The sequence below is a fragment of the Diabrotica undecimpunctata genome, chromosome 7 (assembly GCF_040954645.1).
Source record: "Diabrotica undecimpunctata isolate CICGRU chromosome 7, icDiaUnde3, whole genome shotgun sequence".
NCBI classification, from domain to species: Eukaryota; Metazoa; Arthropoda; class Insecta; order Coleoptera; family Chrysomelidae; genus Diabrotica; species Diabrotica undecimpunctata.
In genome coordinates this window covers 143,096,644-143,123,783 of record NC_092809.1, presented here as the reverse complement: position 1 = coordinate 143,123,783, position 27,140 = coordinate 143,096,644, and the positions used below count along the sequence as shown (strand labels likewise).

The window sequence follows — 27,140 nt, the reverse complement described above, 5'->3', positions numbered from 1 at the left end:
TCACGTAGATTGTTCATCTTCCGCTCTAAATCCATGTTGACATTCTAGTATTTTAGGCACTATGTTTTTTTGTAAACCTTTGCCTATGAGTGAAGTTATATTTATATATTAGCCATTTTATTGGGTAGCTTTCCTTGAGAATAGGAACTATTCGTCATGTTTTCGATTATTTGGGCATTTCTACTGTTTCACAAAATTATATTAGTAATTTTTAGGTACGGAAATTCGTTTGCCGAGTTTATTACAATTCTTCCCTACCTCGTTTTATCTTATATCAATAAAAAAAAATTAAAAAATAAAATGCAGCCATTAATCTCACCGTATTAAATATAAAAATAATCGAGAGCTAAGCCACTACAGTCAAAACAGTAACACAATCCCCCAATTTTTAAAAATCAGCGTAGATGATTAAACCCCTTTGGTTAATGATGCCCTGCAAACCAAAACAACGTGTAATAAAGGCCATAATAAATTGCAGCTATTCATAACATCTCTAAAGGGAACAATACACCTATCGCCCAAAAACAATTAATACCTGTCACTTCTGAAATTGGGAATAGACACAGTGACAGCTTAGGGATATCAATTAATGGAAAGCAAAACGAAGCTTCCAGTGCAGAACTTGATCGATGTAAATTTCTAGAATGCAGTAAAAAGGGAATTTGTGTTTGGTCTGTTTGCATTATTACTTTAAAAAGACGTATATATTTTTAAAGTTAATTTATTATCATTGGGTCACTATTTAACTTTCACAAAACCCTCGACCACTTTGCTTTTAACCAGTTTGTCAACTTTTGTCTTTAAAAGTTAAGAATGGCTATGCTCAATAAAAATTTATATATGTGATAAAAATGTATGGACTATTCTCTGAGAAATTTCAATTTTTCTGAGGAAGGCAATAAGCCTTCCTGATTTTTATTTAATTTCTATGATATAGGGTAGGTTAGGTTAAGTTTAATCATAGACCACTAGTTGCTACAAAGAAAAGATAGGAGCAGTCCTTTCACCTATTTCTACTAGCCAGGGTTTATCGACCACGTGACCTTGCCACTGGAGATTTTCTGCCATTAGAAAGGGTTGCAAGGACTGCTCGTATCTTTTTTCCCTGTCGCACCAGGGGAACGGGTTTACATTGCAGCGCGCTGTCTACGTATTATATGTCTATGGGTTAAATAAGAGTGGTCGCTTAACCACCCTTCCACTTGAGTTATAATGGTCAAATGTATTAAGCCTTATCATATCCAACCTTGGACAGTTGTACAGAACTTGTTCCGCCATCTCGTCATCATCCTAACACTTACTGCAATTCGCACTTTCCGTCAGCCCAATTTTATTCATGCGTCCCCTAAAGTGATTGTATTCTGTTGGTAGACAGATGATGCTTTGATTATTCCTATTGATATCTAGCAGATCTTTGGATCTCTTCTTCGGAGGTTCATGTATAAAAGCCTTCGAATGTTTGAGATCCATTTGTTTATACCAGTAGTTATCATTCATCCATTCCATCTAGTGTGATATTGTTCTTTTGGTTGTGTCTCTTGCTATGTGAACGACAGGTTCTGGGCCCATAAATGTTTCTTTTACGCCTCCCTTAGCAAGTACGTACACGCTTTTTCGTTTCCTTAAATGCCAGTATATCCGGGCCCCGAGAATAAACTTACTTTGATACTTTTTCCGATCCGAATAAGATTTTAAAGACTCCATCTGTTGCTTGTGAACCGCGGGTTAGGTTAAACCGTAGGTTACGGACAAATAAAATTGGTACATACATTTGAAACATGAGTTTTGTGAAAGTTGTTAAAAACAAACGGTACTTCAAGAGGTTCTGAGTTAAATTCCAGAGGCGTACTATGATCGTACAAACCATTGGCACTGATATTTGTCGACTACGAGAAAGCATTCCATACCATAAGCTATAAGAAAATGTTAAAAGCATTGACAGAATGCCGAATAGACCATCGCTACACTAACATAATCAAATATATCGACCAAAATGCCACAGCTAACGTAAGACTATCTGAACAAGAAACAAATAAATTCTGTATACAGCTAGGAGTACGGCAAGGAGACACAGTCTCTCCAAAGCTATTCACGGCGCTTTTAGAACATGCTTGTAAGAAGGCACATCTGAACGAGCATGGTATCAACATAAATGGAGAGAAGCTCAGTGATTTGAGATTTGCAGATGACATCGTCCTTATAGCCGATAGTATGGATGAAAAATTATATCACGCTTCCTTGGAGGTCGGACTAAAGATTAATATGAACACGAGGCAAATAATGACGAATCTGGTGCTAAATCATAATATTGCTGTTGATGGAAGGGATATTGTGCAGACTACATCGTATAAGTACCTAGGACATGAAATTCGGTTGGGTAGAGATAACCAGACATGTGAGCTCCCACGTCACGTAGGATTAGCCTGGGCAGCGTTTGGTATAATAAACTATGTATTTAAATCGGATCTACCCATATGGCTCAAAAGGAAAATCTTTGATCAATGTGTGTTACCTGTACTCACTTATGGCGCCTGACTCAGATGGCTATGAAGCGCCAGATGTTGGGTGTCTCTCTAAAAGAGTGAATTTCAAATGAAGATATACGTCGTAGAACAAAAACATCAGACAATATCGAAAATGGAATTGGACAGGACACGTCGCCAGATTATCAAACAACCGATGGACAAAACGTATCAATAACTGGATGCATGCCGCACAAGACAGAGAGAGATGGAAAGAGCTGAGGGCGACCTATGTCCAGCAGTGGACGCATACAGTTTGATGATGATGACTATGATCGTAAACGATTGATTGTTTAAGACAAGATCAAGTACAATACTCCTAAGTACCATCTAATTGTACGTATTTCCAACACGGACATTTCTTGTCAAATTGCTTCCTCTCGTATTAAAGGAGACAAGATTGTATATGCTGCTTACTACCATGAATTGCCAAAATATGGAATTAGAACTGCTCTTACCAACTATGCTGCTGCCTACGCTACTAGTTTACTTTTAGCGAGGAGGCTCTTAAAAAAATTGGGACTTGACAATTTATACACCACTGATGTTACTGGGGATGAACACAATGTCGAAGCTGCAGGAACATTTAGGTGTTACTTAAATATAGGATTAAACCGTACAAGTACTGACGCCTGTGTCTTTGGAGGTATGAAAGGAGCTGTTGATGGAGGCTTAAACATTTACCACTCTACAAAAAGATTCGCCCATGTTGCTGATATATATGTATATATATATATATATATATATATATATATATATATATATATATATATATATATATATATATATATATATATATATATAACTGTTTTGGATGGGTTGGAGTCAATAAAATGGCTATTGGTTAACTATGTTTTTAATCTCGAGCTTTCAATTGTGTTTACAATTATTATCAAGAGCTAAAAAAGACAAAATATCTTACAAGGTTGAACTAAAAAGAAAAAACAATTTTTGTTAACTTACCAAATAAAAATTAGTTTAGTAAGTAAAAATTACTGCTAATACATCTTCAAAATAATTAATATAAAAATGTTTTAATCTAATAAATGTTTCTCTGAAAATTTTTATAATTTTGAAAACATTTTTTTAATACAAAAATAATTGAATTTATAAATAAGTTAAAATAGCAACCAATTACAAATAAGCCTCAATGTTATAAATGCCAACATAAAATTTTTATTTTTGACAATTATATTGCCAAAAGTAAAATTTCGTTTAAACATTCTTTTTTGTTTAGTAGCAAAAAAGAAGAAAGATTTATTCACCGTTGACAGATGTCTGAAAAAATGTAACAGATATATGGAGAATTAAATATGACATTTTACAAGTTTTATATATAAATCATAAAGAAAGAATATAATTATAAATTTTGCTTAGATTTTGAACTTCTGATCTTTTGTTTAAATTATTATCACTTTTGCTAATACAAACCATTTCCAAAAAAGTCCTTTTAAATTTATTACTTTCACTACATAAAATTTTAATGTTATCAAAATCCATAATATGGTGTTTATCGATTACATGCTGTGCCAAAGCACAAGATGGTTTTTTAATTCTGCAATCATAAAAAAAATTTAAAAAACCATCTTGTGCTTTGGCAGAGCATGTAATCGATAAAGACCATATTATGGATTTTGATAACATTAAAATTTATTGAAATTACTTGAAACAAATAGTTGCATTTGACATCTAAAAACAAAATGTGGTTGTAAAAAGTACCATTTTGTTATAATCTAAATAAAAAAAAAATCGGTTGCCTGTAAAGTCGGTTTTACGGGCGAAAATTTTACATGACAACGTCTTTTTCTCGGTAGAATATTTATTGATATGAATATTATTAAATTGCACAATAGGAACAAGGAATTGAATGAAAATAAGAATTGCACAAATTTTAACTATAGAAATATATTTTGTTTACTAAAACATTGTGCATGTAAACTTAAACTTAACTAATTTCTATTTGAGTGATTTTGTTGAGGATAGGACGATGATAGGAGAAATATGAAATGAAAGGAAGTGTTTCTGCTGTAATGTGTCTTGAACGCCAAGAACGCTCGAGAAAGACAGAGACACAAGCACGGAAGCACGCACCGATTCAACGCGTTTAATTCTCTAGTGCTGCGCGCGCAGCGGACCGATCATGTTTGAGTGGGAGAGAGACGCAAGGCATTCGCCGGTCCGGAGGGCCTCTTTCTCGTTCGGTGACTCACTGTAACAGACGTGAGCGGGCGTTACACTTTTTCATGAATGACTCCGAGCCACAACCTAATTTAAGACGTTGTCACGTCAAAATTTAATAACACTAAAATATCAAAAAACACATTTTAACTAAATCTTTTATAGCAAATGTTCAATGTGTCGCCCATTTACTTCAATAAGCTTATCGGTAAAATATTAAATTTTCAATTTCTAGCTAGTTAAATATTATGTAAAATTGAATAAATATGTAAAATTGAAAATCGAAATTTTTATTACCTTTTATATTTTTTTTTTGTAGAAGCAATATCTCTCGAGTTATATGCGAAAATATGGGCACAAAAAGCAAAAAATTTTGATTTTTTTTCAGATTTTGTTAAATTAAAAATTAAAGCATCAGGTTTGCGACTGACACATATCGTGATTATTGATGAAGGTATATCCTGAAGTGATTCCAGCAAACAAACTGAATGTTGTACAATTAAAAGGACAGTAGAACAACGAAACACGTAGCGGAAATGAAAATACTTAGATGGATAAGTGAATTAATAAAAGTAAAAGGGATAAAGAAATTTAATTAATAAAATTTCTTCCGAATATTCAGTCCTGTTAAAAGATTTCCCTTTAAGCGTACGGCTCTGGACGAAAACCGAACACCGAATCGTTTCTGTGTTTACATAGAAACCTGCAAAATGTCGACATGGCGATTAATCAGTACGAACTAATTATTCTGAACACGGTTAGGTGGAGGCCATTTTTCATCTGCCAATCCGAAAACACTTTTCAATCCTACCGGATTGGAGCACTGAGGGTGGTATGGATGATTCGCGTGGATTATAACTTCAAGAAAGTATTCCAATTTGTCAGGTACAAGGACTCTCGCCAGATTTCCCAACGTACGAGATTGTTCGATATGAGATATGTGTAGATACGTCGAGGCGTCGGAGGGTATACTTGAACGAAAAGTTTTATTTAGTTTAATATGAGTTGGCGTGAGAATGTGATATATGGACCTTAAAATTTTAAATAAGGACTAAAGAACTCTATTATATAATATATTTTAGATCGCTTAGGACTTGAATATTGGTAAATATGGATTTTTTTGTTATTTATTGCTCAAGTTTATATTTAAAAATTAAAAGCCAATAATTGGAGAACTCTTTATTTGACATTTCTCCTACGAAACAGAAATTTTTTTTAAGGCTGTGAGAGATAGTTACGATAAATAATTATAATTGGGACGACAAATGTTTGGTACAGAAAGAACAAGTTCTGAGTCCATTGTGCGGGCGTGATGGTTTTAATATTAAAGGTGGGTTTGTGCTTTTGTAGATAGGTACAGGTTGGCAAATTTCACTTTGTGCTCTTCACAAGGTCAATACTGACAAGTTTCACTTTGTCTGTTACGCACTCCGGCGTACCGAGAAGCTACCATTCGTAAACATAACTTCGCAAAGTAAAAATCATTTATTCTAATATTAATTTAATCTGTGACAGAAATACAGGATCCATAATTATAGAGTTTAACCTGCTAGTGAAACATAAGTTGAAAGGGCAAAAATTCATGAAATCGTCTGTAATTTAATGACGTTGGAAGCAGAATGTAAAGAGGTATTAACTCCTTTGGCAAAAGTCCAGAACAACGGTTACAAAAGCAACCAAAATAAAATTATGGATTATCCCAAATTTTGAAATTTGTTCATATAAAAAAAATGTATTTGTATATTAGGTAGAATGTAGATATTTATTGTAATTAAAAGATCAATAATAAATCACTTCACTGTTATTTAGTTGATAGATAATCTTCACTGTTCAATAAAAGAATATAAAATGGGTGCATCATAAATCCAAATGCTTATGTGGCGTGTAGACAGGATACAATTTTTTACTCTCTAGGTACTCAGGTTGGCAGAAACGTTGAATCTATCGGCAGCAGAAACATAATATCCACCATTAAAATATATAGTATTGGGCGGCTAAGCAAACGAGATATTCTTCGAATTGTTGGTTTCAGAACACATACCATAAATCCATAGCTACTTGGATAACCTCGGGTCAATAAACATAGTTCTAGTAACTGTTAGGGCTTCCGGTAAGGGTCTAAAATAAATTTTAATTCGAAAATATATAAGAGAAAGGAAATGTTTCGGCTTACCTCGTCAAGAGACGACTCAAACAAAATTTTCGTCTTGTTTGTTGGACGTTAAAAGAGAGAAAGGGAAGGAGATGAATGCCGAGGAGTTTACGAACGCTACAATTTTGCGGCGGCCAAGGTCGGAATCATTAGGACTACAGTTTGATTCTTGAGGTAGGTTAGATGCTTCCGCGCTCGACAGATAGATGGTGTGAGCAACACAAAGATTGTTATTATAAAGAAATTAACAAACAAATAAGAAGAAAAACAGTATGAGCAAAAGAGAAGTGGCTTGCAGAAACATGTGAAGAGATAGAGGACTTATAGAAAAAGCACGATGACAAGCTTCTTCACGAGATAATAAATTTTTGTTTCAAGAATAGTATGGGTCTGACCAATTTGTGGCATTAGAGTTAACGTTTGAACGTTTGACATTCCTTTCTCCAAGTAGCTGTAGCTTCCTCTGTGGTTATTGTTAGTTGTTGCCCTGGAAACCATCAGGGTCTTCTTGGTCGCACTGCTCCTGTAGTGATCCCTTCCCAAGTTAACATGCTCCTTTTCTAACTTGGCTGCACTATAATAAAGACGACTAATACGTATACGGTTGTCTTCTATCGATATACCTTTTTTGGTTTTCTGTTTTGCGAGACATGCCATTACATTTTACTTATATATATATATATATATATATATATATATATATATATATATATATATATATATATATATATATATATATATATATATACTTCACCAATAAATTAACGCACTACTTCAATAAATGAATTTTATCTGTTAACAGACAAAGAATAAAAAAAAATTTTATTAGTAATTATACCAATTTGTGAAATCATCAGAAAATGTTGAAGTACAGGAGAGAAAAAAATAAAACGGAAAATTCTGAAATTCTAAAATATGAAAAAAGTCTTAAAAATGAGTGTTTCCACCTCTACTACGTATAACAGCCTCACATCGTTGGCCCATACTTAAAATTAATTGCCGTATTTCATTTTGGTCTAGTTCTCTTCACATCTGGATCAGCCTCTCTTCCACTTCCTGTACGTTGTTTGGTTGGACCGGTGTCGCTCTTAATCGCCTACCAAGGACCTCTCAGAGATTTTTAATCGGATTTAAATCCGGACTATGTGCTGGCCATTCCATAGTGTTAATTTTTACCTCTTCTAGATAATTTCTTACGATCTGTGCAGCATGAGGTCTGGCATTATCTTGCATTAGTAAGAAATTTTCACCGATATAAGGAGCAAATGGTACTACATGTTGTTCCAGGATCTCCAAATGTCCTTTCAGCTGTAACAGTTCCATTTTGTATGACCACTAGGTACGTACGTGCGGTCAAAGAAATACCACCCCACACCATAACGGATCCTCCACCAAAAAATGTGGTGTGTGAGAAGTTACACTGAGCATATCGTTCGTTGGGTCGTCGCAACACACGATCACGTCTGTCGCTATATTGCACAAACAAGATCGGAATTCATCAGTAAATAGCACTCGTTCTCAGTCAGCCTCTAACCAATTAACGTATTCCTAGGTGTTAAGTTGTATTCCCTAAGTCGCTGGCGAACAGTTTCAGTACTAATTTGTATAGCATTCACGTCTCGAAGTTGAATTGGTAGACTTCGATGTGTTACAAAACGTTGTCGAAGAGCAGAAATTCTTAAAAATAGATCTTCAATAGGGGTAGTTACCCGGTTTCGTCCTTGTCCTGGTCTGCGAGTATGATCCCTTATTTCGAGGAATCTTTCTAGCACAAGTGAGACGGATGTGTCGGACTCATTAAACCGACGACCAATTCTTCGGTAACTCCAACCTTTTTCCGACAGTATCACTGCTTGGGCAAATTCCCTCGGGTTAAATTACGTGATTGACGCTCCATAATAAACACAATTAACAACAATCAACAATTAAACAGTAGCCGAATAAAATTCATGAACACTTGGAAATTAGTATATTTATAGAATTAGTACATTTTTTGCTTCTTTTTGTTTTGTTGCAATAGTAAGAATATGTACGAATAGCATATACAAGGGGCTTGCAAAAAACATTACAATGATATACATTTTAATATTTCAAAGTGGTGCGTTAATTTCTTTAAGAAGCGTATATATATATATATATATATATATATATATATATATATATATATATATATATATATATATATATATCCATAAGGAGCAACGACTGTAAAACTCAAGAAGCAGTAAAAAAATAATCGAAATTGGAATCGGATTGGAAACACTTTTTACATTGTAACTCTTGAAGGTCTCAATCAGATAAGAGGAGAAAAGAAAAAAAGCTAGATGTTGTATTGTAATACCAAAACGAAACGTTTCCGCTAACATCTAGATTTGTTTCTTTTCTCCTCTTATCTGACTGAGATCTTCAGGAGTTACAGTGTGAAAGGTTTCCAACCCTTTCCATTGTTTTATCACATATAAATATATAAATATATATATATATATATATATATATATATATATATATATATATATATATATATATATATATATATACATATAATAATTTACAGTCGTCATTAAAAAAATTCAATAATCAAAGACAATTTTAAAATCGACTTTAAAGAATATTTATTGGACAAAAAGTTCTACCCCGTGGAGTAATTTTTGCAGAAGACGACTAAGTAGTTACGGATGTGACGAATTCCTCTATTTTCATACACGTGAATATGTTTTGTATATTTTATATACTTGATTTTTTTTTACCTACCTTAATACTTGTATGCTTCAAAAGGTCAATGAAGTATTTTATTAATTTTATATTATCTTTTTTTGTTGGGAAACCTACGAAAGTTGATATTTTCTTTTTAAAAACTTCTGATCTCTTATAATAAGATTTTAATGCTCAATATAAATGTTTGTCCTATTTAACTCTAATGGTTTGAGTGGGATGTTAGTTTCGCCAACTTTAGATGTTTGAGTTCAGATGTTTACCTGTAGTGGAATTGCTATTTCAGCTTTTCAACGTTTACTACGAACTTCTGCTCAAAGTAAAATAAATGGGGCGAGTACATACATCGGGAGTAATGTGCGATATTTACCGTCTTGTTTTCCATTAGATCTCGTATACCTAGCGATTGCTTTATACAGATGCTAAAACCTATATTACTCAATACTCTGTAATTAAAATTTGTGCCAGATTAATTTTAAAATGATTAAATTTTATCAGAATAATTATAGATCTTAAAAAAAAGGTCGCTACGATATGCAAAACCTCTGCCACATGAAGGATATAAAAAGTGCCCTCAAATTCTAATAAATGTCATATTATATTATTCCCATTTAAATAGTAATTAATGTCATATTATAATCTTCACACTTCTCCTATCGAGAAACACAACACGAAAACAAAGCAATCTATAAGGACATAACAATTTGGACGATTACACAGTGATATACAATGGAGTAGATCAAAACGAAAGAGCTTGCTGTGGGGTATATATGTTAATAGATAAAAAGTGGTCACTTAGAATAAAAAAATTAAGATGATCTAAATGCTAGAATCGGAAACATGTAGTGAAAAAAATTAGGAATACTTAAATAAAAATGACAAGAAACGTCCATTGAGAAACTCACGCCACCATGAATAAATTGGAAATCACGAACACGTTCTTTGCACATATAGTTATTTATAAATACACATAGAGTTTTCTAAAGTGGAGATCGTTAATAAAGTATATATATATATATATATATATATATATATATATATATATATATATATATATATATATATATATATATTATATATATATATATATAATATATATATTATATATTATATATATATTATATATTATATATATATATATATATATATATATATATATATATATATATATATATATATATGAATGTGTGTGTGTAACGCGTTAATAATGCATTGGTTAGTGATTCGTGTAGTAGTGTGGGGGATCGGGAGACTGAGACCTCGTGAGTCCCAGAGAAGACATCAAAGAGGATGTCGAAATCTCGGCACAATAATAATCGACGCGGTTTTCAACCCGGAAGACTGTTGAATTTAATAATAATTCTTATAATAGTATTAATCTTAGCTCTAGGTTTAATTGTACTAACCGCGGAAATTTGTCGACAGGTCCGATAGGCCATTTAAGGGTAATAAGTTCGCAAAATTGATATCAGTTTTACGACTTCGGAAAATGCACGTGTTGTTTGTACGGTGTTTTTCTGGGAATATGGCTGTTCTCTTTTGAAAAATCTTCCATTAGTGTATAGTTGTTCAAAGAGTGAACTTGTGCAATTTTTAAATTTAAAACTATGGTTAAGAGATTTGCTAGATCTGTTCAAATTGTTACTTTGATTGATAATGGAATAAGTCAAAGAGAAGTGGCCAGAAAGCATGGAATCGTTGTTTGGTCCAAAAATGCCATACCTAAAATTCGTAGAGACTGGATCTCACGAATGAATATAAAAAAGACCAAATACATGATAATAACAAAGAAAACAAATATACCAACAAACATACATTTGGGAAATGTACCGATAGAAAGGGTTGATAAATACAAATACTTAGGAACCTGGATTTCAGACAATAATGATCAAACAACCGAAATACGAGCAAGGATCGAAATAGCAAGAAATGCGTTTGTAAAAATGAAAACAATTCTCTGCAACAAAGACCTTACATTAGAACTGAGAGTAAGATCACTGAGATGCTACGAATTTCGATACTGCAATATGGGCTTGAAAGCTGGACATTAAAGCAAGAACACATAAATAAGTTACAGTCCTTTGAAATGTGGTGTTACAGGAGGATGCTTAGAATAGCATGGACACAGAAGAAAACTAACACGGATGTATGGCGAGAAATGGGCAAAGAATGCGAAATAATAAACACAATAAAAATAAGAAAGTTACAATATCTGGGACACGTAATGAGGGGAAAGCGATATGAACTGCTAAGGCTGATAATACAGGGAAATATAAGAGGAGGAAGGAGTATAGAAAGAAAGAAACTGTCATGGTTGAAGAATTTTAGGGACTGGTTTAAATGGATGGAGTAAAGATAGTGATGATGATATCCAACCTCCGATCGGGAGACGGCACTTAAAGAAGAAGAGGATCTCACGAACGACAATCAGTATCAGGCGCGAGAAGAATCACGACTTGTAAAGAACGAATCACGACCGTTCTTTTCAACGAATTTCTTTACAAAACCGTTTTAAAGGGCTCGCTGCCCAGCAACAGGACCTTTGTTAATAGCAGCATATCGACAACGCCGACTTGAGGTTGCTAAAGACCATGAGCATTGGCCGATAGAAGATTGGAAAAATCTTTTATTTTTAATATTTATTAAAGATGGTTCTTAAACGTACAGAAGACGTGAAGAACGATATGCTGCTTGTCATCGACGAGCAGACATTGGCGGACATTGCATTCGAAGAGCGTACTGATCTCGTGTTTATTAATAGAGGAGCGTTGAATGCTCACCGCTACCTTACGGAAATTCTAGACGAGCATGCAAGGCCTTTTGCTAAATTTGTATGAGAAAACTTTATTTTCATTGAGCATGTTTGGGACCAACTCAAACAAAGAGTAAAAAACAGAATAGCTCCTTCAATATATCGTGAGCAGCTTCGATTGGCGCTCATGGAAGATGGGAAGCTTTTCCTCAAGACAACATCCAGAGTTTGATCAATTCAACGCCAAGTCGAATGAGGAGTGTAATTCAAAATAGAGGTGGTAATGCAGAATATTAAAAATTAGGACTTTATTGTAAGTTTTATAAAGAAAGCAAAAAGAAATTTACAATGTTAATTTTTAAAAATTTTTATTAAAATCATCATTTTGGGAGAAGTTTTTTTTTACATTTGCTGTCATATCATATGCTTGTTTTTGTCCATATCGAAGCCATTTTAGCGTTGCTTATATTACGACAGGAAACATTGTTTTCACGTTCAAAGCATCTGTAAATAGTCTCTCCGAAGATTCCTTTTAGGATGAAATACGTATAAGCGGATATACAGAGGAACTATACGTGAAATCAAATCTTAACTGTCTCCTTTTATTTAGGTATACTCTTTATGAGTACTAAAAACCAATTCGCCAAGGATTTTTGCTTAGTTGAGGAGATATGTTTATTGCAATGCAATTTTAGATTCCCCATTTCTCTAATTACATTTTTATCAACGTCTGTTTTGCCTTGCAATTCTTAGAAGGCACAGAAATCTGAATTTGGTTTCGACAATTAGAAATCTTTGGATTTCGAGTTTTGGGATTTATTTTGCGTTATCTACATTGAAAATTTTGTAATGTATTTATACTGTCTACTGAACTTTATTGTTGAGTTAATTTTATTTGATATATGTACCTATATTTTATTTGGGCCTGCGTAGCGCAAGCGGTAGGATGCTTGACTCGCAAGCCGGTGGTCCGGGGTTCGAATCCCACCGCCGGCAAGAACATCTAGACATTTTAAAAATGTCTATAGGTCCCAGGTCGACTCAGCCTGAATAAAAATGAGTACCTTGGGTAAAACCAGGGGTAATAATAGACGGTTGAAGCGTAGCACTGGCCATGTTACCTTCCTTGTATACCGTAGGCCCTAGATATAGCAGACTACCCTGCTATACTCCCAAAGCCGCGACAGCGGTATAAAACGGGAGACTATTATATTATTATATACCTATATTTTTATATTGCCTGACCATGTTGCTGTGAAACTACTTGTTTGTTTTATACTGTTAATTTATTCAACACTCAGCTACCGAAAGCAATTATTTTACTAAGAACTAAAGAGTATTTCTTGTTTCTTGTTGCTACAGACTTGTTCTTTTGTGTCTTAGAATTTTATTTTATTTTTAGATTTTAGAAAACATTAAATATAAATTTTGCACCAGAACGGTCATGGAGAGAAGACGTCGAAGACGCAATGACCGCCAGAGATTTAAAAACTGAAGATTGCTTCGAAAGAAAACGCTGGAAATTAGGATGCCGGAAACAGCGCTGGCTGTAGAAGACTCTCCTATTATATTATACAAATAAATTTTGCAAATTTCTTTCTTTTATTTGTTAGTTACAGTCCATTTTGATGATTTTTGTATTTGTAAGGCACAACGCCTACTTTGACGGAGGGTGTGAACCATAAGCGGCGTTCTAGACTGACCATGTATACCCAGACCATTTTCTAATGATATTTTATTAAATATAAAGGTCACACCGCATGTCCGTAATGCAACAACGACTATCATACACTACAAACTTTTTTATTTTGTTTTATTTTATACTTGTAGAAAAATAAATCTTTGTATTAAAACCAAAATCCTTTTAACATGTAAGCTCAACTTTAGACACAACGGCAAGCTGAAAATGTTGATTATTATAAATCATGTCATTCGATAGAGCTTCTTCAATATTACAGATTATATAAGTTACATTTGCTAAGCTCCCTCTGCTTTATACAAATAGGACTTTTCTTACTAGAGTAATCATTCAAATGGACCGCTTTTACTGTAAGTCCTCAGATATGAATAATTTATATAGATTAATAATCAACTGGTCTAATTCCAGCTCGTATCTCCAATTTTCGCCATTTCTCTCTCTGACTCATTATGTATATTGCAGGATGATATACATCAAGAGGAGATTAAACTAATCAGGGGCATAGATATACAAAGTAGGGATTAGCTCATTGAGCATTTGATATCCATGATTAGACAGCGAATATTAGAAGACAAAATGATATCAGTAATTGAAGGTTGAAGTGACCGGTAATTAACGGGAACGAAATTTAAATGATAGGAATCTATTAAATGGAGACTAATTAAATCGATTCAGTTTATATTTGTAATCCTTAATGAAGGACAGTTTACGCACCAAAGACCTACTGGTAATTTATCTCCACCGTTCTTTCTGTTAGTGTGTTCATTTCAATTGTTTTTTCTTTTTATTACTCAGGTGTTGATGTGTTCGACCTTGCATATATGTCTTTTTATTTCGATGATTTCTCTGTTTCTGAGTGTCTTTGCAAGTATGCTACGAACGATCTTCATTTCTGATGTTTACAGTAGTCATTTGATTTTTGATGTTTCTGCATTTGCATTATATGTCATGGTAGATCTTATACTATAAATAATATACGAAAAGGAATATGCGCATCTCGTCAACTTGCCATTCTTATTTTAATAATAGTACAAATAGTACTTACATTTACATTACACATTATTAAATCGCGAATCGTCTAAATTGATATTTCAAAACATAAGTTTTTCCACTTTTCTTGTTAACCGTGTTCTTCTTTTATTTAAAATTAAACCAGGTTTTGAACATGTGTTCACAAGGAACAGATTTTGTTACAATACTACAATATTTTATGAATATAGTGGTTAAATTAGGATATACATGGCGATGGTTTTTCCACCACTGTAATGGATAGTTCCAATCTCCGTTTAAAATTTTTTGTGGGTAATATCATCAGACAAATACATGTCGACTTCTTTTATATCTCTCGATACAGGTGTATGTTTAGATGAGTCATGTCCAATTAGTTCATCAAAAATACACCATGGACTTAAGTCATCTTTATCAGTTTCTTTTTCTTGTACTGGTTGATTTTCACTAGTACAATCTTCTTTTTCTTTTTTTATAGAAGTAACCAGCTTCTTAACTCTTTCTTTTGTTTTTTATAACTAGCTATTCTGATTAATGAATGAGTTTCGATTTACGATTGATCTGCATTTTTGATTTCAAATCTTTATTGATAGTTCGTCAAAGGATTTATTTATTATAAATATTAAATTAAGAATTATTTTTCTTAGTCAAAATTATTGACCTAGCATAAGAATAATAATTTTATTTTCAAAATATGCACATTTGTAGAAGATGCAGCTTTTATGGTCCACTTTCTGAATATTGCAATGATTGAAACTTCTCCTGACGCATTTATGTCCGTTTCGACTACTTCTACTACAAGTACTGACATACTGCCACCGCCACCCAAGCGTCAAAAGGTGATGGATACTTCCATTAATAAAAATATTAGTTTAGAACAAAAGAAACAAATAGATATGGATTTACTAAACCTATGCAAAGACTCGTTTCATCAGTTTTCCATAGTTGAAGAACGAGCTTTTAAAAAGTTTGCAGGTTGGATTCCTGGAAAAAACCGCCAACAAGAAAAACTTGTTTATTACGTCAGGTTCATTACTTCAGGAATGTTATATCAAAACTGAGCAAATTATTAGATCACAAGTTGGTAAAAAAGTAGAAAATATCTGTATTACTACTGACCTCTGGACATATGGAGTAACTGAGAGTTACATCGCATTAACAGGACAATATTTAAACGAAAATTTAGAATTTACAACGGTTTTATTAGGCTGCTGTCATTTTTCTGGAAACCATAATTCAGAAAACATCGCTTTTGAAATTAGTGAAATTATTAATCAGTTGGGTCTAAAACGAAAAGTAAATTTTGCAGTAAATGATAATGCCTCAAATATGGTCAAAGCTATTAAAGATGTTTTGGAATGAAAACATTTAAATTGTTTTGCTCATACGTTAAATTTATTGGTGGAGGACGCACTTAAATGCAGTCGTGTACAAATAGATAAAATAAAAAGTCTTTTTTTCGACAATTCGGTAAAAAACACATTTCAAAAAAAGGACCTTATCTTTAGAAAGGCTTTTAAAGTATCAATTACAACATAACAAAGTTCCCAAACGGCCAATCCAAGACGTGGAAACTAGGTAGAACTTCACCTATTACATGATAAAAAGAATGGCCGAGTTAGAAGAGGCAATCCGTTCCACATTGGTATTAGTTAATACAGAATTAGACCAAATCTAAAAAATGAAGACTGGATTATTTGTTCTCAACTTTCCCAAATTTTACGGCCTTTTAAAGAAATAACAAGTACAATGAGTGGCCAAAAATACTTGAAGGGTAGTTCAGTGATTGTTATGGTACATTGTTATGGTACATGGCAAGAATCTTGCAATAAAATTTTAGCAAACGGTAACCTTACATCCATAGTATCCGACGTAGTACAATTACTAATATCGGGTTTAGCAAAAAGATTTAGAGGGATAGAACAGAGTGGCACATTGTCATTATGTACATTTATGGATTCACGATTTAAAGTGCAGGGATTTTCTGATAAAAATGAAGCTAAAAAAACAAAAGAAAGAAACCACTATATTCATAAAATATTGTAAATGTGAACACATGTTCGAAATTTGATTTAATTTTAAATAAAAGAAGAGCACGGTTAACAAGAAGTATAGTAGAAAAACTTATGTTTTTAAATGTCAACTTAGACGATTCGCGATTTAATAATAACATGTAATGTAAATGTAGTACGATTTACTATTTGTATTGTTTAGTTTATTTTTCAAGTTATAATAAATATATCCTTCATTAGTTTCTTTCACTTCAATAAATATACACATAAACGATAATAGCCATTATGTTTGTTTATGTACTCGCTTATTTGAAACTACTGGTAACAATCAACTAGATACTTGTTTACGAAAAACGATTTAGTTTCGTTAACGATAAAAATGTCAACGGTCCACCTCTAAGTTTGTTAGGTATCGCCTGTCGAATACCGATTCAGCTGTTGCTGAAATGGTATTGCTGTTGCAACGCGACGTTGCCAAATAATTTTGTATGAACCGTTTTTATTGTTGGCGTTATAATGCAGTTTATTATTTTTATTTGAAATAAGGCACAATGTGACTTTAAAATGAGCTTATTTTGATGTTTAGATTTTTAATTTGGAAATCGTACTTAAAATACGAAACATTAATAGATTTTATTTATATAAAACGATTTCCGAAGTGGAAATCAAAATGTTAAATAACACTTATTGTAAAGTATAATTGTGGCATATTCTTAAAAAAAACAGTAAGCTGTCATTTAAATCCATTTCGCCCAAATTTGATTATCTTAGAACATTGTTCAAATACTAAAAAGACAACAGGTCAAATAAAACCAATAAGTTTGGCAACGTTGAATTTGCCCTTTTTTATTATTTCCACTTTCATGTATTTTCGGCGATATTTAAAGGGCGGACCTCTCTCTTTTTAAACATGTGTTTCTCACTCCATCTCACGTAAGGTCCATAGCGACCATAAACTTTTACCTACACTGTATATTCAGAAACACCAAAATTGACAAAGGCCAAAATTATAACAGTGCCACGTATCCTTTATCTCCACAGTTATTATTTACCGATTTGCACTTCCTAGTTCTATAGGAATAGTTTCTGTCTCGTTAACATGAAATATTCTGTTAGCAAGCGGTGGTAATATATTAGTCCTTCCCCAGTCATATAAATCTTTCTCGGAATGGAAGGAAGAACTTGGAATTATCAAACTAGTTGCCGACAACAGGCTCTCATTGTTATTAAGTGCTAACAGCACTAGACAGGCTGCAATCGGCGCTAATCGTCGAATAATAATCACTTGGCAAGTCCGGCATTTGTTGAAATTTACTGAAATTGTCACGATAAAGGATCGGACGGGTCGTATTCACTGCAGAAACTCCTGAAAGTTAGATAACAACGAATGTGTTCTGGCAGGTAGACTCGGGAAGTCATTGTGAAGTTCTACGTTTAGTTTAGTGGAAAGGTATTGATTTAACTAGGTACAGCAATAAACAACATATAATAAAACACTGATTTATACAAGCAAATGCTGCAAATTTACAGGTTTGTACTGAGATTGATTTCTCCTCGAATCTTAATGTTTATAAAATTGTAAAAAATCATGTCAATGATTTACAGTCATTTTTTTTCCTCTGAATGCAGCACCACATTTGTATTGAACTAATTGAAGTTTGGGTATCATGCTGAACCAGATAAGTTTGTTTACAGCTGTTTTGAATAGTTCTAATGTTATACCGACAATTTACCGTCTTATATCTTCTTCTTCTTCTTCTTCGGCTTTTCCCATTATGAGTTCGCCGTTTTCGTCCTCCACAGCACTCTATTCTCCCAGTCACCTTCTCTGAGGTCTCTATCTATCATAGCATTTCTGGCGTATGTTTTCCATCTTGTAGCAGGTCTTCCTCTCTGTCTTCTTCCCGGCGGGTCCCAGTTTAATATTCTTTTCGGCCACCTATGCTCTGGCATTCTTTGTACATACCCGTACCACTGCAGGGCTCTGTTTTCCAACTTTTTTGTAATTGAGCATTTCACTTCCATTCTGTTCCATCTTTCCTCCGTTCTTATTCTATCCGCTCCTGTGATTTGTAGACATCTTCTCATAAAGTCCAGTTCAACTGTTCTTATTTTATTTCGTATTGTTGTTGTCATTGGCCATACTTCCGCTTCATATAGGGTAATATTCATCACTATGCTTTGAAAGATCCTCTTTTTGTTTTCTTTGGTTAGAGTGTTGTTCCATATCACTCCATGAAGTGCTCTTGTGGCTAGTTTTCCCCGTGCTATTTTGATTTCTATATCTTTCATACCAGTACCATCTCGGCTAATCATTGACCCTAAATACTTAAAAGCCTTACAACTCTTAATAGTCTCTTCTTCTAAACTTAAGTTCAAATCTGCAACCTCGGGTCCAATACATAAGTATTCGGTCTTGCACATATTTATCTTAAGTCCCTAAAGTTCATATTCTTCCTTTAATTTCCTTATCATATATTCCATATGCTCCCTGTCTTGTGCAAAAATGACTTGATTATCTGCGAAAAGTAGTGAATGTAATATATTCTCTTGTACTGGTATGCCCATTGTTCCGCCTTTTCTATACGATCTTTTCAAAGCCTGATCTATATATATATATATGTTAAAAAGTGTAGGTGAGAGACCACATCCCTGTTTGAGGCCTTTTGTTGCGGTGATGGTTTTTGTTATTTCATTACCTAACTTTATTTGCACTTGTGTTTCTTTATACAGTCTTTGTGTTATATTTACCCATTTCTTTCTAGCGCGCATTCTTCTCATTGCTTCCCATAGTTGTTTCCTGGGCACGCTATCGTATGCTTTCTCTAAGTCGATAAAGGTCATATGTGTTTCAATGTTTTTTTCTTTGTTCTTTTCAATCACCTGTCTCATAATGAATATATTATCTAAACATGATCTGGCTTTTCGGAATCCGGCTTGTTCTTCGCTATAATGGTCCATGTGTTGTTCTAGTTTTTCTTTTATAACTGATAAAAAGATTCTTGCTATTGAAGGCATTACACTGTAGTTATTTGGTGACCTTTTGTCACCTTTTTTAAAAATGGAGGACATGTATGATGAATTCCACTCATCGGGAATCTTCTCTCCTGCTTCAATTTTATTGAACAACATTCATATAAAGGATACTATCCTTGCGCCTCCATATTTCAGCAGTCTTATATCTTTAATCCACTATATTCGCGGTCTATCCTTCCTTTTAATTTTTTTTTCATTATAACCTTACGGATATCGTACTCACTGTTTCTTATATCAAGATCAAAATATGCAATTTTTTTACATTTCACATTTTGAGTAGACTATTACATACAAAACTTCCTGATCAACATCGCAATTCACGTCTCTACATCTTTGAAATAGCACTTGTATGCTAAAGAGAGCCTCTCTCGTACCCACTGCATTCCAAAAACCAAACTTGCTTTATTTGGATTCATTTACTTAAATTGACACTACAATAAATTCCTTGTGAAAAAAAAACTCTTAAGTCAAAGTTGATGATGAACAACATTAAAGTTTTAATTGGTAAACTGAATCCAGCACGACTAACCTCTTAGAGACTTCCGCCGTAGGCTAACTTTTATCGTAAACGGAAAATAAAACCAGAGATTAACCCATTCCGTAAAAGTATTCGCAAGCGACAATTTAAAAATTAAAGGGATGTGAACTTGTAAGATTTGAGATTTCTGATATTCTATAAGTCTACACTTTAAAAATAAGATGTTTCTTAGCAGTATTTATTTCTAACATTTGAGAACTTTATTTGTAACTGAAAATATTACAAATAACATTAAAATATATTTATTAAACCTTGTCGAGATGTCGAGAGTACATATCTAGTTTATTGTTTAAGGAGTTGCTTCAAGTAATGCCTCCATAGCCCTGGTTATGCTAAGAGGGGGCATTCAGAAGAAATGTATTATAATCAGGAGACTAAATCTTACCGCACATTGTTTGAATGTCAGCCCATCTACCCCATACGGTACGGATTCTATTTATTGTCACCTATGTCGTATGATTCAAATCAAAACTTGAAACCATATGACTAGGATGGAGTACTATACGGATGTATGTTCTGTGCTTTATACTCTCTATTTTTTCTTTCTAGGTAGGGAATATCGTAGACCATGCAATGTACTACTCTGGTAACGATACCCCTAAACACAATCATGGAGTTGGAATAATCGTTGCACCTCGTTTAAAATCGTCAATAAAATCCTATACTGCACTATCAGACCGAATGATTCTTTTACAGCTGTATGCGTCCCCATTTGATTTGAACATAATACAGATATACGCACCTACAGCTGACAAAGAGGAAACAATAATGGAAGACTTCTACGAACAACTAGAAATCTTAATGAAGGCAACCAAAAAGAATGAAATAACACTTATAATGGGAGATTTCAACGCGAAAGTAGGACAAGGCAAAACAGGAAAGGTAGTGGAAAATTTCGGACTTGGTGAAAAAAACGAAAGAGGAGATCGTCTAGTTCAATTTTGCCAAGAACACAACCTAGTACTTACTAACACTCTCTTTAAGCTCCCGCACCGTAGACTCTATACCTGGAAATCACCGGCAGACTCACCTGGTAAAATAATCAAAAATCAAATAGATTATATCGCTGCACCAATCAGGTTTAGAAACTCCATCAAAGCCGTAAAAACTTACCCGGGTGCGGACGTAGCATCAGACCACATTTCGGTGGTATGTAAGTTTGAAGTAAAGTTAAAAAAGCCAAATGTAAAGAACAGGTCCGAAACGCTAGATATTAGGAAGCTTTCCAACAATAATATTAAACAACAGATGCAGGAGAATTTAAATACCGAAATATCAAAAATCCTTAAAAATAACAATTAACCGCTGGAAAAGTGGAGTGAATTTAAAGAAGAGATTAGGACTTCAAGCACTAAGTTTTTACTACCTGATAAGAGAAAAAAGAAAGACTGGATGACTGCAGAAATCCTTGACATGATGGAAGAGAGACGGATATATAAAACTAAAGATACTGCCAAATACCGCGAAACCCATAGAGACGAATTAGAGCTGAGATAAGAAAAACTAAAGAGAAATGGTTCTCGGAGAGATGCGAAGAAATCGAACAGTGCGAAAAGGTATACGACTATTACAATATGCATAAGAAGATAAAGGAACTCACAACAAAGAAAAGCTACAATATTTTATCGAAAGGGCTATGCGATGATAATGGAAATCTACAACTAGACCCCGACAAAATAGTTAGAATCTGGGAAACTTATGTGGAACAACTGTTTAATGATGACCGTCCTCGTGGGTATACACTGAGCAATGATGATACTGGCCCTTCTATTCTAAAATCAGAAGTGGAGAATGCTATAAAGGGTCTTAAAAATAACAAAAGACCAGGCAACGATAACGTATACGTATAAGTATTGAAAATGCTGTGCGAAACAAACAGTCAATTTCTAGACTCACTCGTCAGACTCTTTAACAATATTTGTAACAGCGGGGAGTTTCCTGAAGACTGGCTAGAGTCAACTTTTGTTGCCATACCGAAAAAACCAAAAGCAAAGTCTTGTGATCAACATCGGATGATAAGTCTAATTACCCACATTTCGAAGGCATACACCAAGGTTATTTACAACAGAATAAGCAAAAAATGCGAGGATAACATTGGAGATTCGCAGTTTGGGTTTCGGAATTCTCTTGGGACAAGAGAAGCACTTTTTAGTCTACAGGTACTCATCCAGCGCTGCAGAGATATGAACAAAAACGTGTACATATGCTTTATAGACTACGCAAAAGCATTCGATAACATAAAGCACGAAAAGATAATTGAAGTTCTCCATAAGATCGGAGTCGACCACAGAGACATTCGAACAATAGCGAGTCTCTATTGGGGCCAAACAGCTAAAGTGAAAGTAGGATCTACATTGACCAATAAAATTGAGATCAAGAAAGGGGTACGACAGGGCTGTATCTTGTCTCCTATTGTCTTTAATATATACTCAGAAGAAGTATTTAAGACAGCGCTGGAGGAAAGCACAGAAGGCATAAAGATAAATGGAGAAATATTCAATAACATAAGGTATGCTGATGACACTGTGATTCTAGCAAGTAGCATGGAGGAACTGAGTTGCCTAATGAGTAAGATACAAAAAACAAGTGCACAATACGGACTCAGACTAAATATCACAAAAACCAAATGGATGTTAGTAAGCAAAACCCAACAACCACCACAGCAACTGATATTAGACAATGAAAGAATTGAACACGTGGATTCGTACATCTACTTGGGAACAACAGTTAACTCAAATTGGGATCAAGCGAAGGAAATACGTATAAGAGTAGAAAAGGCAAGAGCATCGTTCTCTAGCATGAAGCAAATTTTCACCTCTAAAAACCTCACCCTACCTCTCAAAATTCGACTTCTGAAATGTTATGTATTCCCGGTTTTTTTATATGGAATGGAGGCGTGGACAATGACCGCAACATTGATGAAAAAAGTAGAGGCCTTCGAAATGTGGGCTTACCGACGTATATTACGTATATCCTGGACTCAGCACGTGACCAACGAAGAGGTACTACGCCGGATAGGTAAAGAGAGAGAGGTAGGAATAAGTATAAAGAAAAGAAAGTTGGAATACTTGGGTCACGTTATGAGACATAATAAATATAGAGTACTACAACTGATCGTTCAAGGGAAAATAGGCAGCAGAAGGGGTCCAGGGAGGAGAAGGCACTCGTGGCATCTGCTGAACTATTCAGATCTGCCGTAAACAAAGTCAGAATAGCCATGTTAATTGCCAACGTTCGGAACGGACAAGGCACATGAAGAAGAAGAAGGTAGGGAATATCTTGTTACATACGTAAGGTAGGGTTACTTCACTTTCATCTTATGTTTTTTTACTATTATAATAACTAGTAATCTTTATGACTGAGGATATCAGATAAGGGTATTCCTGATAGAACGGGAAATTAGAGTGAGATGTCTCTTTACGATCCATTTGTCATCAGGTAGTGTAAAATTGAGTATCTGACATACGGTATTTAAAGGCTGTTTACTCATACAGTACAATATTTCGCTTTTGTATATATCTGAGAAATTTAAAGATAAGATAGCAGCTGAAGATCTTCAAGTTGTCCCACACAGTTTTTGTATAATCTTTCTAGCTTTCAATTTGGCCTAGACTTTTTCAGAAAAGAGCACGATCTAGAAAAATTCGTTGGTATTATTGATACTGATTATTTCTAGAAGTGTTTTGTCTTGAAACATGAGCGGAGCTAATATGTTAGGAAAGTTACGTGATGTGCAAGCGCACATTTTGAAACAATAGCTTCTAGCATTGAATTTGTCAATTTCAAAATCAAGCTGTTTATTGTATTAGACAAACACTTGACACAATACCTGAAGTAGCAAAATTTGGTAAGGAATCCAGCATAAAGTCAAACCTTATGAGAGAGAAAATTAAAGACGTATTTCCCGAACACAAAAAAACTAAACTTCAGACTTTGTGTGAAACTAGGTGGATTAACAGACACAATGCATTTCTACACTTGGACATTTATTCAGCAATTTTATTGTTTCTTAAAGAAGCTGAATCTCTTAGTACAAAATTACATCTCATGCTTAACTCCATTTTAAAATTCGAGCTCATAATTTCGCTTATGATTTTGGCAGAAACATTTAGAATAACTTAAATAAAGAGCCCAACTCTCAACTTATATTAATGCTACCACCATTTAAATATTTTAAAGATCAATCGATATAATAACTCTTGTTGATGAAGCTGTCACATTGGTCCATTCTGCAGATATAGAAGTGAAGATATCCCGAGTTGAATCTGGACAAACCCATCGCTATAATATTCCTACCAATTCTCCTAAATATCATTACCGCCTCAATGTGTTTATTACTTTTCTTAATTACTGTCTCAGCGACTTAACTGGAAAATGTCCTTCTGATACACACAATCATGTAACGAAACTCCAGTCCTTGATTCCTAATTTTTCATGCGATTCTGAAAGCAATATTGATATCATCATACAAGCTGCTACCATTTCCTAATTGGACCTATTAGGAACTAAACAAGAACTTAATAGCTACACCTGAGGTTTGGACTTTGGAAGACCCAGCAGAAGACAAAACGAGCCAACTCTGAGTTCTAAATGTTGGAGAAAGTCATCCTCCTTTCGAACATGGAAAATGTATGTCCCCTTAATGGAAATCCTATAACATGAACCTTGTGTCATTATATTATTTCAATTAACCAAGATTTTCATGTAATCCAAATTTTTTGACACCTGTTTTCGTAGCTAGTTTTAACTACTATTAAAATATTTTACTGCGACTGGACCGAAAACGTTTTAAAGATTTGTAATCCTTTAGGATAAATTTTAAATATTTTTTTTTATAAAGTTTTTACTTCTTTGTAAATTTTTTTATTAATATTTTCGGTAAGTCTAGCCAGCCCCCCCCCCCATTTTGAAGTTCTAGATCCGCTCCTATATATACATATACTTAGGTACCATGCCTCCTACATCTTTCGGTTTCTAGTTTTCAACTTTTTCTGTCTTTCCAATCTCCAGGCTGCAAATTTCTCTCCAACAACGCCCTTTGTATCGTTTTAGGCCTTCATCTAAGACTCGTTTTGGTGGGTCTACGTGATGCATCTTTTCATGAGTTTTATTACTCATTCTTTCCATATGACCATACCCAATTAATTGTTTTTGTTAGGGTGATCTTAGCCAAAAATCCATTTTCATGGCTAAGAGACATTGTTCCAAGGTTTTGTTAATGACAACTTTCTGAAATAATCTTGGAATGGAACAGAAAAATAGGACGCTGGAGACCTTTAGGAGCAAAACGAGGAAATCCCAAATGCGGTAAAGCGATGACATTAAAGGTGCTGTAGAACCAACATGAAAACGTCTGGCACGTGACAGAAAAGCATGGAATCAAATGGGAGAGGACTATATTCGAACAAAAATCAAATAGAAAAAAAATTTTCTTCGACCATAGATCTGATTATTTTTGCATTCTACAATACCCTTTCTCATTTCACTTTCAGTCCTAGTCTTCGTTGTTCTTTCATTGTTGTCCAATTGTTAACTTTTACTTCTCTTAATTCTGAATATGCTTCCTCATATTTAACTCGAAAGTATCTGTCGGATTATATGATTCTAGTAGTTCAGAATATTGTTTGGTAACTAGCATCTTATTTTATGATATAATCAAACATGCCACACTTTGTCAAAAGCCTGCGCTACATCGAGGAAAATTGCGGAACAGACTTTTCCTTATTCTAGAGCTTTTTCTACTATATCTGTTATTCTATGCACCTGATCTATCGTTGAGTGGCTTGCTCTAAACCCAAACTGATGATTAGGAATTATATTTTTTTCCTCTATAATCGGTTTTAGTCTCTTCAAGAGTAATTTTTCGTATAATTTAGACATGACAGGTAACAGTGAAATAGGATTATATGAAAAAGCTTCTTGTGGAGGTTTTCCTGGTTTTAGTGTCATTATTATTTCTGCCACCTTCCATAACTTTGGTAAGTACCTCAGCCTAAAGGAAGCATTTATAAGATATGTTAATTTTATTATAGCTTTCCTTGGAAGTTGCTTTAACACTTCCCAAGTAATTAGATCAAATCCAGGAGCTTTCTTTGGATTTATATTTTCTTGTATTTCCAAATATACTTCTTTTAGAGTTACAGGGCTAATCTCCATTTCATCTTGATCAGGGAGCTCCCAGTTAATTATTTCTTGTTCTTCATTTGGTTAAAAAGTATTTTCTAGCTGGTCAGCAAACCGGTTGGCCTTTTGTATATTGCTTCGTGCCCAGCTACCATTAGTATTTCTAATTGGTCGATTCTGTAAGATTGGCCTTGTTAATCGTTTGGTAGCCTTCCACAATGAGTAATCAGTAGCGCTATCATTTGATTGTTTACTTAGGTAGATGCTAACCGATTCGTTTTTAATTTTTTAATATATCTTTTTAATTTTTGTGTTGCATTATTTAATCTAGTTTTATTTAACTGGTGCTCTAGACTGATGCCAGTTGCGTCTCAGTTTTCTTTTTTTGGTTATCATTTCTCTGATTTA

At 33.9% G+C, this 27,140-nt stretch overlaps 1 protein-coding gene and 1 pseudogene across 1 annotated transcript in view; one reads left to right on the top strand and one right to left on the bottom strand.

Annotated features, from left to right (window-relative positions):
- The window catches only part of LOC140445955 (uncharacterized), a 249,157-nt gene that overhangs the window by 34,467 nt on the left and 187,550 nt on the right, over positions 1-27,140 (bottom strand). The gene's annotated exons all lie outside the window — the stretch shown is intronic.
- Positions 1,779-26,677, top strand: LOC140446134 (uncharacterized; annotated as a pseudogene).